The following is a 16,566-nucleotide window of genomic DNA, read 5'->3' as shown; positions in this document are numbered from 1 at the left end:
GGTGATAGTAGCAACCTAAAGAACAATTTTCATGTAATATATATATACATGTAATACACATATATGGCACAAAGACTTTTATTAAAGATAGCAGGTTTCCCAGAGCAGAGTCTCAGGCATCAGATTATAAAAATAAATAATTTAACAGAGTGTTAGAGCAGCAGATCGGCTGTGTGTCCCTGGAGAGTGGCCCTGCACAAAGACATCCCCAGGAAACTACACAATTTAGGCACCTGCCCCTCACCCATCTTGCCTTGCACCTCTTAGTTCACTGCTGATTTTTGAGGCCTTACAGCACCTTATTGGGTTCCTTCTCCATGTCCAGGCAGGCCATTCAACGTGTGTGGAACTGCAGCTTCTGCTGATGGCTGTTGCCTGATGATCTCTGGTTTGAGCTGCTGGTGTCTCTGCTCCCTGGCAGAGCACAGAGAACTAAAAAAGCCCTCACCAAGGTAAACAGTACTTAGCAGCAACTAAAATATCCGTTTGTTATCGATGTCCTTCTCACAACACAGACAAAACACAGCTCTGTATCAGCTATTAGGAAGATTACTAAGGAAATTAATTCCGTTTCAGAAACAAACATTTCTAGCTGTAAGCTTACAGCTTAAGGTTGAAGGCTTCATCAAATCCAGCTACTCAGGCCAAGCAATCAACATACTAATCACCTATCTTATATTAACAGCTAGAATGCTACTCATTCTACTTACAGCTTACTTACTTAAGCTGAACAAGGAAATATCTCTTAACAGCCTGAATACTTAATAAACCCCATGACACTCTAACCTTAATTGTACATTGTCATTTTAGCTGTTATTGAGCTGACTAATGATAAAGAATTCCTAGCTTGTGTGAAGCAAACCAGCTCTTCTTTTTCTGAACCTACGGACGGGACAAATTCTTGTTTTGGAGGTACTGGTGTTCTCACAGCAGCTTGCTGGAAAACTCACTTTAGCTTATTACTAACACATTTCCTCTTAATCACAGTCCCACAGACGTTTCCCTGCTTATGGTCATATCACCTCCTTATGCCAATTCTAGCAATTGTTGAAATTAAAAAAAAAAAATGTCTAGCAGAGCACTACCTTTTAATGCCCTTTCAGTTAGTGCTGAAAGAATACAATTTGAACAACCCACCTCTTCTCATCACTTACCATTCCACTGGAAACCATAATTTTTTAAAAAAATAAGAAACTGTACCTATATTATTGCAGTAAATAACACTGAGTGCATTCTTTAGGCTTCTGTGATTATATAAATGAAAAGTTAAACTACAGTGCTGCATACAAGTTATTTGTTTGGAGTACACAGTTAACCAGAGATCCTTCCAGATCCTTCCAACCCCATAGTTTCACTGCCACAGAAGTCAGTTGTTTTCATCTAAATCTGAATATGTTTTGATATTTTTAAGGAACTAAATGCTGTAATGGCTCATTTTTACACAATTATTTCCATCACCAGTGGATTACCTTATCTCACATTTACCCAACAGAGATGGAATAAATCAGAGGTGTGAGAGAGGTAATGACATATGCATAACACAGAGGCTAATAACATTATGCAAAATAGCTGACTATTTTTAAAAATGTAAACACACAGACAAGCTCATTAAGAACTCTGACTCGAACACTTGATAGACTGTGTGTCTGAGGAGGGTGGGTTGGGAAAGGAGAGAAGGTGCACACAGCCTGGGTACTGAAGGGTTGACTGCAATGCACATCTGCTTCATAATACAGGATAAATTTTTGGCAAAAAGCCAAAGTTAGGACCTCTTCTGACAGAAGGACATGTAAATCTGAAAATGTGAAGTGCTAATGAACCTGTCCACTTCCAAAGCTTCACCAAAACCCTTTGGAGGTATAGCTGTGTCTCAATCACACTTTTTTCCTTCTTAAATCACCTTCCTTTCCACTGAAAATCAACACAATTCATTCAGTGTACTCACCAGTGACATTTTAGTACAAAAAACACACAGAGATATCAGAGAATCACATAATGGTTTGGGTTGGAAGGGACCTTAAAAATGATCCAGTTCCAATCCCCTGCCAAGGGCAAGGACACCATCCAGTAGATCAAGCTGTTCCAAGCCCCATCCAGCCTTGCCTTGGACACTTCCTGGGACGAAGCATCCTGTACCAGGGTCTCACCACCGTCACAGCCAAGAATTTCTTCCTAATATCTCATCTAAACCTACACTCTGTCAGTTTAAAGCCATTACCTTCTGCCAGACAGCACAATGCTTAATTAACTAAAAATTAATCAATTCAAATAATCAGTCATCTATCAGGAAAGACTGATCTGCACCCAGACAAATGTAGAAAGACAGACTTTCTGGACTTCCCAGATTGTTCAGCTCATCCCAAAGATACCACATATTCCTTTTCATTTTCTTTTAAGTGTCACACAAACTGGTGCATTTAGAACAAGAGAAGTGTGACCAGCACTCAGTCAATTTAACGCAAGACAGTTGACTCAGCTCTGTGTGGATGTGTGTGCACGATGCTCCACAGCAGATTTTTCATAACACTGAGCCACCCCCACAGGGATACTGTGTAATTTATATAGCGTTCCTTTGAAAATGCTGCCCTGAAGCTGACTCACTGGCATGCGATTCTACCTAAGGCACATTTCTGGGAGGGGAGCTGGATCTTCATCAGATGATTCACAAATCAGGCCTGGTAGCAACCCCAAAGAATAGGATCCTTTGGATCCCACAGAATTGCAGTGCAAAACAAAAGAAGAAAGGATTAAACTAATTCTGTGTTTCAACTGGTTTTGCATAAATAAATGAAGGTTAAAAATAGGCTGCTCCTACTGAGTGCTCAACAGGCTGCATACACAAATTACCCAAGACTGAATACAAATTACAAGTGTATGTGTTAATACAATGCTTTGCAGAGCATCCTTTTTGATCTTGAAAAGCAGCATTTTTTATCCTACATAAGAAGCAAGACTGCTATTTAAATACAGGTTTTTGCATTGTAATGCTTAATGCACATATTCTGCCTCTTTCAAAGGACAGGCAAGTACCAGCTAAGGTTTACTTCACAACTCCACGCACAGGCTTCCATAAAACATTCACCAGCTGCACTTGGAACCCCACAACAATTACAATCCTTGCACACAGATAAAAACATGCAGGGTTGGCTGCACTTAGCCTCATAAGAATCTCCTTTTTTCCTCATAATGAAACCATTTTTCTCAAGGGCACAACAGTTTAAAGTCTATGAAGCTCTCTACTCTAAAAATTAGAGGGGGCATATCTTTATTACAACCTGTTTCTAAAACTTTAAGTGATTCACTTTTACACTTTTTCTTTCAATAAAACAAGTGGCAGAAATCAACATAAACAAAGTTCCCTCTTCTCTCTGCTATGCATTAGTTTGCAGGAAGTCGCCCTACAGAGGATTGCCACATGGATGGACCATCTTTCTCTAAGATACTGAGTTTAACAGATTTTCACACTTTACCTGTTTTCTTTTCCTTGAACGAAATGAACGAAGCAGATCTCCTCAAGAAATACTGTCCTACCACAATCTAAGTAATGCTGACATAAAAGCCACATTTTGAATTGCTTGTGCACCATGTAACAAATAAATCCTAATTTTCAGAGCAGAAGTTAGGAACATGTACCTGAGCTATCCTGAAAGCATTATATCTATATACATATAGCAAGATATCCTGATCCTGATCATCGTGTCATTTGCCAACAGCTCCAACTGGTAGATCAGAACAACTGCAATGTAACCTCAGAGCAGTAAATCCATCTCAGCAGTGGCGTATTCACAAAATCATAAAGGTTAGAAAATACCTCCAAAATCATCAAGTCCAGCCTTGAACCCAGCACCATCACCATGGTCACTACTAAACCATGTCCTCAAGTGTCACATTCCACAGAAATTTTCCAGCATCTCCACATCTCCCACACCTACCCAAAAGCTCAAGGCACTGAACTATACTAGCTGTGGGTTTACGACAGCATTTAACAAAGATGAGTTATGAGATACTAAGTAACTCTAGAGCTTGTAAATATTTTATGGACAGACGTTTTTACACATCTTTGCCATGGGAACCAAATAAAACCGACCCTCAGGAATTTTAAAGTTTCAAATGCTTTAATTCAACACCAATTAATAGTTTTGCCATAAGGTATAGGGCAATAAGATACCTATTCTGTGGTCTCACCATTAGGTCACATATCCAAATTCTTCTGTAGAATTTGGACACATCCAAATTCAACAGAAGGGCTGAAAAGGAGCTGCTAACTCAACAAGCCCTCATCTCAAATCGTTTTCTTATCCACATAGCCACTCATATTATTCACTTGCTTCTTTAATTTAATTTAAGCTAGTAGCATCAAATCTAAATACTGCAATACAGATTTACAGGAGGTATACCACTGAAAAATAAATGGTATCAGTACACTAAAGACAGTCATGTGGCATTCAAATGATGAAATTTAACAGCTGTTGGGCTGCTGTTCTTGACACCAATTGACTAGTACCAAGAAGGTGCCAGCTGATTTCAGCATCCACCAGATTGCTAACAATCAGCAGCCTTTATGTGTCCAAAGTGCTCCTAAAAGAACAAAGGATTCATGTCACAGATCTCAATATGAAGCAAACACAGAAGCTCTACAAATGAACAAAAGCTATCTTGAGTATTTAAAAAAGAACAGACTGGGTCAAAAACCAGCCATGGGTGTGACACCAAAGATGCCTCTAACATGGGCTTTACTATCACATACTTTCTACAGTATTTACTTCCAGTTGGCAGAGGAGAAGAAATTCAAGCTCTACTTCACAAGAACAACAGAGAGACCAGAAAGCATTTCTTTCCCACAACACACAAAAGACTTTGCATGTATTTGACTGCAGAAATGAAATAACAGTAAGAAGATACCAGGTTACCAACTACAAAAAGATAAAAGAAAATGAAAAGGTAGTTTTCAGCAGTACCATGCAAGCAAGTACCAACAGGAAGAAAAAAAAAACTTTTAAAACTCCATTAAACCTCTCTTTTCTTCCCTCCCTGCAAAAAAGCCCTACAAATCAAACAAGCCTTAAAATGCATCTTTTATCTCAAAACTACTTCTTACATTATTATTTCTGTTCAGGAAAAAGTGGTTCAGCTGGCAGAACTAATGGTTAGCAACAGGAGACATAAACTATATAAACAGCTTTCCAGTAAAAGGGGAGATGGAAGGAAAAAACAGAAAGAGCATGGAGCCTGGATTATCAATTCAACATCATTCCACTAATTCAACACAGCCTTATTGCTGCTGGAGCTTAGGAAGTTCCATATAGACAAAAAATGAAATCCATTACAGGTGTTATACAGTAAAAAAACCCATTCTGATCTTGTAAAACAAATAAGGGAAATCAGCTGCCTGTTATCAAATGCACTTTAGGGTGAGGTGAGGTTTATAACTAATTATTGAGGGTTTACAAAAGTAACTCTGGCAAGATATTTAATGAACTTCCTTAGTTTACATTTATTCAACAATTCCTGGATTTTTTTAATTACAGTGAGTGGATCCAAAGTCAGTATTTTGCACTTAAGATGACTTGCTAACAACACTAAATGGAACCATGAAAAACAGAACTTCACTTTGAAGGCTTTCTAAATACAATACTCAAAGAAATAAGTGGATTTTTTGTAACTCCTCGCAGATTTTGCACAGTGCTACCAAAAGGTGTTACTTCCTCTGGAGGAACCTTAGTTATTGGCAACAGAAATTGCACTTACCAGTAATGGGCCCACAGGAACTGCTACCCAAAAGACCATTCTTTCCTACAAGGGCAACTTAATTTCCAAAAAACCTCTCACCAAACACAATGAGGATCCCGCAATCAGAATTTCACCCAACTTCCTTCATTAGGAAACAGCCTTTAAATCATGCATTTCCAACCACAAGCACACAGAATTAGTAGACAGCTTCCCTGATCTATTCTTTTAGATTTTTCTCCCTAAATTGCCAGATTACTTAGAAATGTCTTTCTGTCAAGATCTGGCATTCCAAGAGAGCATGAACCAGAAGAGTAAGCTGAGGAGCCAGGAGAATTACCAGCTGATGAGAAAGCCAAAGTACAAGAGAACAGTGCTGGTTCAGCCCCACCTTGCTATCAGGATAACCTGATTTTTTTCTTCAAGTGTTTGACAGCGCTGTTGGAGCACCAGCCTCACACTGGAACCATGGAAATGCAATGGTCCCAGTGGAAAACAAATTACTGAAATGGTAATTGTTTCATCATGCAGACAACCGGTATTATAAAGTCTGGCTCTTAGTTATTCCCAGTTCTGCTACTGTGAGTCACTTGGCCTCTACTCATGTTGGAAGAAAGGAACTAAAATCTGCCTTCTCTAAAATAAGTTGTGAAATGCTAACAATCAAGCATCATGAAACAAGGCACTAGAGCAGAGAGGTAGCAAGAGGAACACTTATTCAATCAAGGTCTGGCTCTTCCTGCTCATTTTCAGGAAATTTTGAAGCCTCAGAAGAGCATCTTGCAGAACACTGCAGAATCCTCACTATAATGTCAAATCCATGATCCACACACACTGAAACAAAAATGTTAGCTTGAAGGAGTCTTCAAATACTTGCATTTAATTAAAAAGTGACCACCTGTTCCACTTATGATTCAAAAGTTGTCAGATTGAGAATTAACAGCTTCTAAGCTGTCTTCTTGGAGACCAAATATCAAAAGGCACGGCAAGACTGAAGCCCGCATGCTATTCTACTACTCAGATCAATTTCCGAGTATTAGAGAGAGACTACGTGGTCAGATTGATAGAAAAACCCTGAACACCTTCTTAAATAAAAAGGGATATTGGGTGGAATCATTCTGAACCTAAAGCTGACACACCTTATGACCATGGGCAAGCTCCTTGACCTCCTGGAGCAGTCAGAAATGCATCTGACACAGTGTCACTGCAACACCTGCGCTGCTGAGCCACATCTCATTTCCAGCCCTGCATGAGTAATCCGTGTGTGCCCCAGCTGCAGGGAGCCAGTGACATCCACGGAAAAACTGCTACAGGCTCCATTCACACTGATCAGACAAGGGGGGAGGCAACACGAACAAATGGGAATGGGCAAAAACATATTTAAATTTGAGCCCTTAAACAGTAAGTGACGAGGTATCAGTCACTCAGCTCAGCTCAGAAATGTACTACGTCAGAGAAAGCAACAGCACAGGCTAATGTTTACACCATATGCACATTTTGATTTACAATCCCTTTCATCCAGTTCTCTTTTTGCTCAAAACTGCACATTTGTGGACGTTGTGTTCTAAACTTCAAGTCGCAGACTCAGAACTGCATTATGCATTAAAAACCTGGAACAAAGATGTGACAGAAAGTACAAATTTTGTGGTGATTTGTGTTGTTCAAGTTCCCTGTAATTAATTTCTGCTGCCACAGATTCCAGTATCTGAAGTTTGGCTGCTCCTGAGTTAGAGTGATAAAGGCTGAACTCCCATTCATGTGCTGAACATTTATTTTGGTTCTGGAAAATCAAAAGTTGTTTCCTTTCCACATAAGGTCATCTCAGATCATTGACACACACTGTACCACACTTTATCTCAGAGCTGTTTCCCAGTACTATGCCTGTCCCCCACTCCCAGTGCTGCTTCATTTTCAGTTCCCCTCACCACCCGTAATGCTCAAGGCAGAAAAGATGAATTCAAGTTTTACTAATTCTTTTTCAGAGTACAAGTTACATACTAGCAATTACGGTAATTAAATCTTTTACTTTGATCTAGTAAATGTGTTATTAAATCTGCTGCTCAGTTTCTGTCAATGGTTGCAGCTTTCTAAGCCATTCTGTCAACTGCAGATAAAAACACAGAAGCTGAGATTGACCATAGACCCAACTCTGTCAAAAAGTACAATCAACACAAGTTTGAAACGTTATAGACGAGTAACAAGTAAGTTGCTTGAAACTATTTACTTGTTTGAAAAAGTTTCCAAAGCTTTCATATCACTAGATAATTGGTGGTATTTTGGTCAGAGGGTAACCAGAGAGTTGGATCACTCAGTGTGCAGCTCCTTCACCGTGTGGTACGTAAAGACCCCCCATCTCATTAACAGATGTTTCAGTGAGATGTTGATATACAGGCAGGTCAGAGATGGCACATACATCCTCAGTGGTTCAGGGAGTTGATGTGATAATAATACACAAGAGAAAGGGAAGAAAGTGAACAGGATCCAGGCAAAGAATCCTACATTTTAAAGGTAAATATACAGCAAGGAGAAGGAGGTCAGGACAGCCAAGGCAATTATTTCTTGTTGCTCTGATTGAGTTACACCAACTTATCTCCCTAATGTTTGATGTTCAAAGCCCCTCATGATAATCCATATTTACTCTTTGTCCACTCAACCTTAACTTACCCCATTAATTCCACCCCCTCCACAGTGCCCATTTGTCAAAGGCACCAAACATCCTTCCTACCTTCTCTTTATCATCTAGAGCAGGGTAACATTTTCTGTGCGCCATGACCACCATTCTCAACTGCTTTGTGGGTGGCTTAGGTTCTTTCCCATTTCCTCTCCCTCCACAGATCCCAGCTTATGGCACCCACTCCTGGTTTGTGCTCCAGGAGTCCCTCCAAGCAGGCAGAGATGACCAGGCTGCACCGCCACACACATCACGCATCTGGATGTGTAAGGCCACAGTCCTCCCTTCTCCCTGACTTCTCACTGCACCCCTTTACCAGCCACTGGGCTGGAGAGCAAACAGAAATAGTCAACACACTGCAATTAAAGAGTGTTTCAAAATGAGTCAGAACTGCTACCCTCATGTACTCAAGCAGAAATACCACCTGCCCAGACGCACACAGCGCCTTCCACCACCCTCTGCGGCCCTGCCCTCAGTTCCTCAGACAAAGCACCAGTGTCCCTGGTAAGCCAGAACCACAGAAAACTGCTTTTATTGGCTTTTAGCAGCCACATAACCACCCCTTTTGGAGCTTGCCTGGACAGCACCAACCTCCTCTAGACTACTAGAGGAGTCAGAAAATGACTCTTAAGAATGACTGCTGCTGGACAGGTGAGTTTCCCACACTTCCTCTGACTGCTTTGCTACTGTGTATATATATATTTATATATAGATATGTAGGGGGATGTCTGGGTTTAGCAAATACATGACAAGCAACTCACTGTTCTCCTGAGAGTTTGGTACAGACCTATTTCCACCACAGAGGCCACCTTTCCCTCCTCCAGGGCAGTGGGGAAAGCTGTGCTGCCCCAACTGCGTGGTTCCCAGCACTTGTACCAAGGAACACCAATTACAGGTGGTAACTGGGGCAGGAGAACCACACAGTCAGGAGCTCATAAGAGCACCATGCTCAGTTTCCACCTCAAGGTCAAACATTACATTTTTAATAGACTTAAGCAACACAACACGCTTTAAGAGAAACATTTTAAATGTACCATTTGTTTGCGGTTCCAAGGGAAGAGGCATTACTGTTTGTACTTAAATTTTTAGCTTGAAAAGTGGAAATAATTTAGCCCTTGCCTGTAAGTGAAGTATTATTTGGCCTGATGTTTGACAAGTACCAGAGAAGATCTAAAACCGAATAAAATCTCTGGGAGGGGGAATTAAAATAAATTTTACATTTTTAAAGAGATGCTCAAGGGTTCAAAGATTTACTTATTCGTTCACTTTTAAAAGCTAGAATTACTTGTCAGGGAAAAAAAAAAAACCAGAAGGACTGACTTCTGCCGTCTTGACACGCAAGTTTTTTTCAGCTTTTGAAGTATTGTTACTTTGTGCTGGTTTAAAGTGTGTAAATAGTCACAGCCACGACCTTGTTTAACTAACTTATTGCAGTTATAGTTTCACCAAGGTACCTACAAACTTTAAGTAAAGTCGCCTTGTTCCACGATTAACAAAGTAAAACATAAATACACTTAGATACTACTTAACAAACGGGGGAGCAATATAACCCTAAAATAACTCAGAAAAACAACAACAAAAATCCCAAGTCTTTCCGAATGTGACCTTTGTTGTCCAATAACCTCCAGGCAAAGAAAGTTACTGGAACGAAGTACTGGAGCGGGGGAAATAGTTAAAATATTACAAGTCTGCTCAGCGCGCCTTTTTTTCGCTTTTAAAAAGGAACAAGTAGCACAGTTAAGTTTTATATTCCCCTCGGATGGCTGTATGGCTCGGAGCCACATCTGCAACCCATTAGAAGTCAGGAGCTCAAGGGGAACCCGGGCTAGATACGCAATGAGCAACTTGAGCGTCTTTCCCATACAAAACACATTTTCCCACCAGAGGAACACACCATCCAAGGTAAACAAAGACGCAAAGAAACCCCTAGAGAAGCGCACAAGTGGAGCCCCCGCACCCCTTGTTTTTCCGAGGGGTACCTTCCGACAGCTCACACGACTTCAAAAGTCGTTACAGGAAGAAAATAAAAGGGGGGGGGGGGGGGAGAAAAAGAGAAAAAAAAAAATAAAAAAAAAAAGACAACCCCGAGGCACGTTACAAAAGTCCCGGGAAAGACACAGCGGCCGCGAGTTGCTCCACGGATCGTTGGGGAGTTTCGCCCGGGGGGGTGAGGGCAGAGGAGAGCGGCGGGGCTGGGGCAGGAGCAGAAGCGGGAAGAGCGGCGGCAGGACCACCCCTGAGGGGCGCTGCCCCCGCCCCCGCCCGCGCCCCGGGGGCTGCGGGGCCGCTCCCGCCCGGGGGCAGCCAGGCCGGTACCGCCCCTCCCCGCGGCGCCGGGCCGCCCCCCGCCCGCACGGCACCGCGCTCACCTGTGCGAGGCTGGGCCCCTCGCGGCCTCCCCGGCGGGGGCAGCGGCCGGGGCATGGGCGGCCGGAGGAGCCGGAGCCGCGGGAGCAGCCGGAGCGGCCGGGAAGAGCCGGGAATGTCACCGGGGCCGCCGCGCCGTCACTTCCGCCCGCCGCGCCGCGAGCGCCGCGCGCGCCGCGCGCGCCCCACAGCGACCCCGCGCGGCCGGAGCGGGAACGGCGGGAGCGCCGCCACCCGCGGGGCTGCGGGACAGCGCTGGCCCTGTCCCCGTGTCCCCATGTCCCCGTGTCCCTCTGTCCCTTTCCCCTTGTCCCCGTGTCCGTGTCCCGGTGTCCCCGTGTCCCTGTCCCTGTGTCCCTGTCCCCGTGTCCCTGCCCCTGTGTCCCTGTATCCCTGTCCCTGTGTCCCTGTCTCTCTGTCCTTGTGTCCCTGTCCCCGTGTCCCTATGTCCCTGTCCCTCTTTCCCTGTGTCCCTGTACCTCTGTGCCTGTGTCCCTGTCCCCGGGTCCCTGTCCCTTTATCTCTCTTTTCCTGTGTCCCTGTGACCTTGTCCCCATGTCCCTGTATCTCTGTCCCTCTGTCCCTCTGCCCCTGTCCTCCTGTGTCCCTGTCCCCGTGTCCCTATCCCTGTGTACCTATCCGTGTCCCTGTATCCCTGTCCCTGTCCCCGTGTTCCTGTGTCTCTGTATCGCCGTATCTCCATGTCCCTGTGTCCTTGTGTCCCCATGTCCATGTTCCCATGTCCATGCACCTGTGTCCCTGTGTGCCTGTGCCCCTGTGTCCATCTGTCCCTGTATCCTTGTGTCCCTATGTTCCCATCCCTGGGCACCTGTGATCCTGTGTCTCTATATCACCACGTCTCCGTGTCCCTGTGTCCTCGTGTCCCTGTTTGCTGATGTGCCTGTGTCCCTAAGTCCCTATGTCCCTGTGTGCCCGTGTCCCCATGCTACAGTGTCTCTATGTCCCTGTCTCTGAATCTGTGTCCCTGTGTGTCCATGTCCCTGTCACTGTGTCCTTGTGTCACTATTTGCCTGTGCCTGTGTCCATGTGTCACTGGGCCACCATCACTGTCCCTTGTGTCATTGTGTCACTGTCACTGGGTGCCTGTGTCACTGTCACTTCATGCCTGTGTCCCTGTCCCTGTGTCAGTGGCACTGTGTCACCCTGTCCCTGTCCACCTGTGTCTCTGCCTCTGTCCCTGTGTCAGTGTCACTGTGTCCCTGTGTCCCTGTCCCTGTGTCAGTGTCACTGTGTCTGTGTCCACCTGTGTCTGTGTGCCTCTGTTCCACCTGTGTCCCTGAGTCTCTAGTCACTGTCCCTGTGTCCCTGTGTCACCAGCCCTGTGTCACTGCCCCTGTGTCACTGTCACTGTGTCCCTGTCCCTATCACTGTCCCTTGTCACTGACTGTCCCTGTCAGTGTCACACACACCCACCAGCACCCCTCACACACTTGGAGCACGTTCTCCCCTGGACACCGATCCTGGCGATCCTGCGCTCCCTGAGACCACAGAATCCCGGGATTTTTGCGTTTGGAAGGCACACCTGGAGACTGAAGCCCCTCGGGCTCCATGCGGGAAGCATGCTATGCAATCAGAGTGACACTGTAATACCGTCTTTAATGATAGTAATGCACATTTTAATCACTGTATTGCACACTTAAACTTTGTAATGCTCTCGTTAAACATTGTCCTGTTCTGCACCCCGGGAGCTGTCCTGCACAGCGCAGATGTCGTCCCTGAGACTCAGAAATGTGGCAGGAAATCATTTCAGCATGGTCCATGAATCCTGATCAGGGCTAGGAACACCTGGGAAATTCAAGAGTTAAGCATGCACCGTAGATCTGCTCGTGGCACAGACTCAGTCCAGGGCTGGTAGCACAGAAAAGTGTGGGAAATTTACCCGCACCACCACCCAAATCGTGTGCATGGGCTCGGGAAAAGCAGACATCATGCCACCTCAGAAGCATTTACCACAATTGGAGAGATGAAGAGATTCAGCTAGAAGCAGAACCACGCATTCAGGAATCCAGAATTATTTTTTTAAACCGCTACTTTGCGAGGTACTTCTCACCAAATATGTAAAAACAAAACGTCCCATCAGGGAAGGTGAACGCATTATTTGCGGTGTCAGCATGAAGGAAATCACTAAAAAAATCTATACAAAGACAAAACCTTCCCCGTGCTGGGGAAGAATCCAGAGCCCGCTCGGATTTCTTACGCGGCTTGAAGCATCAACCTTCACCACTCAGCTGGCTGGAGGGGGAGAAAATCCAGAAGCTGTATTTCCAGGGAACAATGTGCTTTGGAGGCACGGCTCCTGAAAGAAAGACACCCGGAGGACACCACGCAGCTCACAGGTGTTGGGACACGGCAGTCGGGAACAGGCGGTGCGGTTTTGGACGGAGTACAGGAAAGCATAAGGACACGGGCGAGAGCGGTGAGCATCTGCCTTGGGTTTGCAGGAAGAGTGATACACGGGAAGGAGCTCCAAGACTCCACGGCTGAAAGAATCGGCAGGCTGGAGGCTTTACAAAAGAGAGGGAAAGGAATTCTGACTGTTTCAAGTACCGAGGAATCAGTAAACTGAGCGGGGAGACACCAGTGATCTGTAGATGTCTGAATGTAGCAAGTGGCATCAAGGGAGAAGGCTGGGGATACATTAATGATTTTAATGGGGTGAAATTACAGAAGGGCATGTCTAAGCTGAGAATCCGTGTGGAAAGCTTTTGAATGGAGAGCCACAGGCTGGAAAATCGTCTCCCTAAGGGAAGTGGTGAAAGCTTTATTGCCTGAGATTTTAAATGCCAGATTAGGGGAAACACCAGGGGACTCATTCTGAAACATCAGAGAGATTGGGTTGAAAGATTAGGAAGAGAATAGGAAAGGCTGGAGGTGGTGCTGGCTCCAGGAATTTTGGGAGTACAGCCCAGCACATCTTCTGGGCTCCTCTGGCTCCGTATTACCACTCTCTGACTGTGTCTGCCAAGAGTGCAATGATTTCAGCGTTAGTTACCCCACAAGGACGTGATAAGAACTCCTCCATCAGGAAGAAATGTGGTTGAGCAAAGGGAATCTTGGCGCTTCCCCAAGGACAATGGGAGGAAATCAGCTCAGTGCTGGAGCACAACCCTGAGCCACATTCTCTTGTCAAAGTAAAAGCTGGTTGTGATTTTGCCTCATAAAGGTCTTCCAGGCCCTCCTCTGTCCCTGCTCCCTTCTCTTTTCTAGCCCCAGGCCAAAAGTTTCCCTCTGGCTGCAGACTGAAGAATGACTTTTCAAAAGCTCATCTCCGAGGCATCCATAGGCACATTGCTAACCCTATCCTCTGCAAAGGAAGCTTCACTTTCCAAGCAACATTAAACACCTATTTTCCAAGTCTCTGAAATCACAAATGTGCTGCTGATACCCAACCAAGCCATCCCCCTGCTTCTCTTGAGGTCACCCAAGCTCCCCTGCAGCCACAGCAGTGGCCAAACAGGGAGCATGGAAAAGGTGTCCAGAACCACCAGAGTGTTCATCCATCCCGGAGGTACAGCTAGCATCTCCTGGTGAAGGAAAAGAAATGAAACATTTCCTCTCTGCTACGTTTTATCAGCCAACATAATCCAATTAACCAGCACAGCTGCTTCATTAGCATTAGAGGCGTATTTATCAAGGGGCTAGAGGAAGCATTTATTAGATTAGTTTGTCATTTTGGAGTTGCTGGATGGTTTTTTTATTAGGGTTTACACAGTTCAGGACAGTGCAGTGCTGAAGGACTTCAAGGCAGAGGGAGGCAGCACCATGTCCTCCCATGTAGGTGGTACCTGGCAAAGACAGAAGGAATCATAAGTCTTACTTTAAACACACTCGAATTGGTAAAGCCTCTGCTTACTCACATAGGAGTAAATTAGGAGAAATATTTGTCAATTGGAGGAGCAGAACACAGCCAAGTATTGAAATTCTTTAGAGAAGTGAGCATTTAACAAATTAAGAAATGTTTCTGAAGTTAATTCAAGTTACTAACAGTGACTGCCTGCTTGGAAGCAAAGTGAAGGATTTCCTGCAAGGTCACACAGACCAGGATCACTATTGTTTCACTGCTGACCCTGTACTTTAAAAATTCAAAGAATAGCTTAGAAATCCAAAACACTTCCCAGACCTTTAAGACCTATTCAGTTCTAAATGTAATTTGAAAGATCTTTTACACACTTACCATTTGACACAAAAAATTTTGCTTATAAGTACCCAGAACAGCACTGAGTATCAAGATATTTAGAGTGCTTTACTGGAGATGGTACCAAATGCAACCAACTTACTTTTAAAAGAAATCTTGAAACTTTTAATATTTTTAGTTATTTTTAATTAAAGTTCCATCTTAATATCCTACATCTACCAAAGGATTTGTATAGATAAAAGATTTTTTTTTTATACTTTCAGTCAAAGGAAGACTGGAAAAGAACTACAATGAAATGTTTGCAACAGATGGAGTATTTCTACAGTACTAGCCAAAAGATACAGCCAAAAGAGATTCCATCCACACCTTTTGATTCAAGGCATTTTAAGTATAAAGCTACACGTCAGCTTAGAAGCCCTAAATTTGCTTGATGGATTCTGCGTTTTTCTAGCATTTTACTTTAATTATTCTTGGTTTAGCATCTAAATGTTTTCTTTTAAATAGATCCACAATACTTTGCTAGTTTGCAGATGATTTTTTTTTCCTAAAGCAGTTATTATTTTGCATATTGGCCTAATAAGAACAGTATGTCAATTTGTGGTTAAATGTGTATGAGTTTTCACTTGAGGCTGAGCCCCATTTTTCACAGCTAGTTCATAATTTTAATTCCTCTTTTTTTTTTTTTTTTTGTTGTTGTTTGGTTGGGATTTTTTTGAGGATTTTTTGGTTTCTTTTCTGGTGAAATTCCTCATGATTTCCAGGTGGGGGAATTGAGCACAGAGCAATAAAACATGAACACCTTTTTGCACATTGTTGGGAAAATGCAGTCTGCAGCTCAGCCTGGCCCTGCACCTGCTCTCATCTTGCAGGTGTTAACACAGGTGTCTCCAAAACTCAGTCTGAGATCTCAGAGTGGAGCAGGTGATGGACCCTGCAGGGACACTGAAGCAGCAGAGGCCTCCCCACTGTCATGTCCCTCTCAGTTGGATGTTTATTATGCAACAGCCAAAGGTCCAGCTGGCAGCCACCCGCTGTGACCCCCGTGGAAACATTCAACAGCTGCCAGGGCAGAGGGGGAAGCCCAGAATCAGGGGTTTTCTCAGCCAGCCTGGTCCTGTCTCAGCAGGACTTCAGCAAACTGCTCCTGTCCCAAAACACCGTAAGGAAAGGGCTCCCCGTGCAAAACCCAAGAGCTGAGAAACCTTTCCAAAGGGCTCCACAAATCTAGTTGATTTGTCTTTTCCCCGATTTCCATCACGAGCTGAGCAGTTGGACCTGACAGCTGTCCTCTGATTTACGCTGCGTGCGCTGGGGACGGCTCAGCTGTGACACACGGCTCGGATGCAGCTGCTGGGGATTTTTTTTTTTCCTGCTTGAGTTTCCAGTGCTAGGAAGCAACACGTGGCTGTGTTTGGGCAGCTCTCCAGACAGTCTGGCCCTGCTGCTCTCTAGATTCAGGCTCTTCACGTGATGTGAAATAGCAGCAGCTGGGGAGAACAGTCCCAGGCTTCACAACCAGCCCAGCACTTCACAATGAGGTGGAGCCATGAAAGTGCCAGAGTCCCCAGGAAATCCTCCCAAGCCTGGAGCTATGGTTATATGTGTGAGATAAAAAGTCTGCTAATCTTAGCCAACTAAGTCTTGA

At 44.3% G+C, this 16,566-nt stretch overlaps 1 protein-coding gene across 3 annotated transcripts in view; it reads right to left on the bottom strand.

Annotated features, from left to right (window-relative positions):
- ARK2N (arkadia (RNF111) N-terminal like PKA signaling regulator 2N) overlaps window positions 1-10,883 on the bottom strand; it is a 46,450-nt gene extending 35,567 nt beyond the window's left edge. For 2 of the 3 annotated variants that reach the window (XM_005528090.3, XM_014257055.2), the window contains exon 1: window positions 10,768-10,883. The gene's annotated coding sequence lies outside the window, so the exon portion shown is untranslated. Of the gene's footprint in view, window positions 1-10,481; window positions 10,578-10,767 lie in introns of those variants that run through there. The other variant, XM_088054109.1, reaches the window with a different exon arrangement.
- Window positions 10,884-16,566: the final 5,683 nt, after the last annotated feature.

Source organism: Pseudopodoces humilis, chromosome 4, assembly GCF_049639895.1.
Source record: "Pseudopodoces humilis isolate 2021_Gansu_Grassland_sample_001 chromosome 4, ASM4963989v1, whole genome shotgun sequence".
Lineage (NCBI taxonomy): Eukaryota > Metazoa > Chordata > Aves > Passeriformes > Paridae > Pseudopodoces > Pseudopodoces humilis.
Note: the sequence above shows the minus strand (reverse complement) of the source record. Positions and strands in the feature narration are given on the sequence as shown.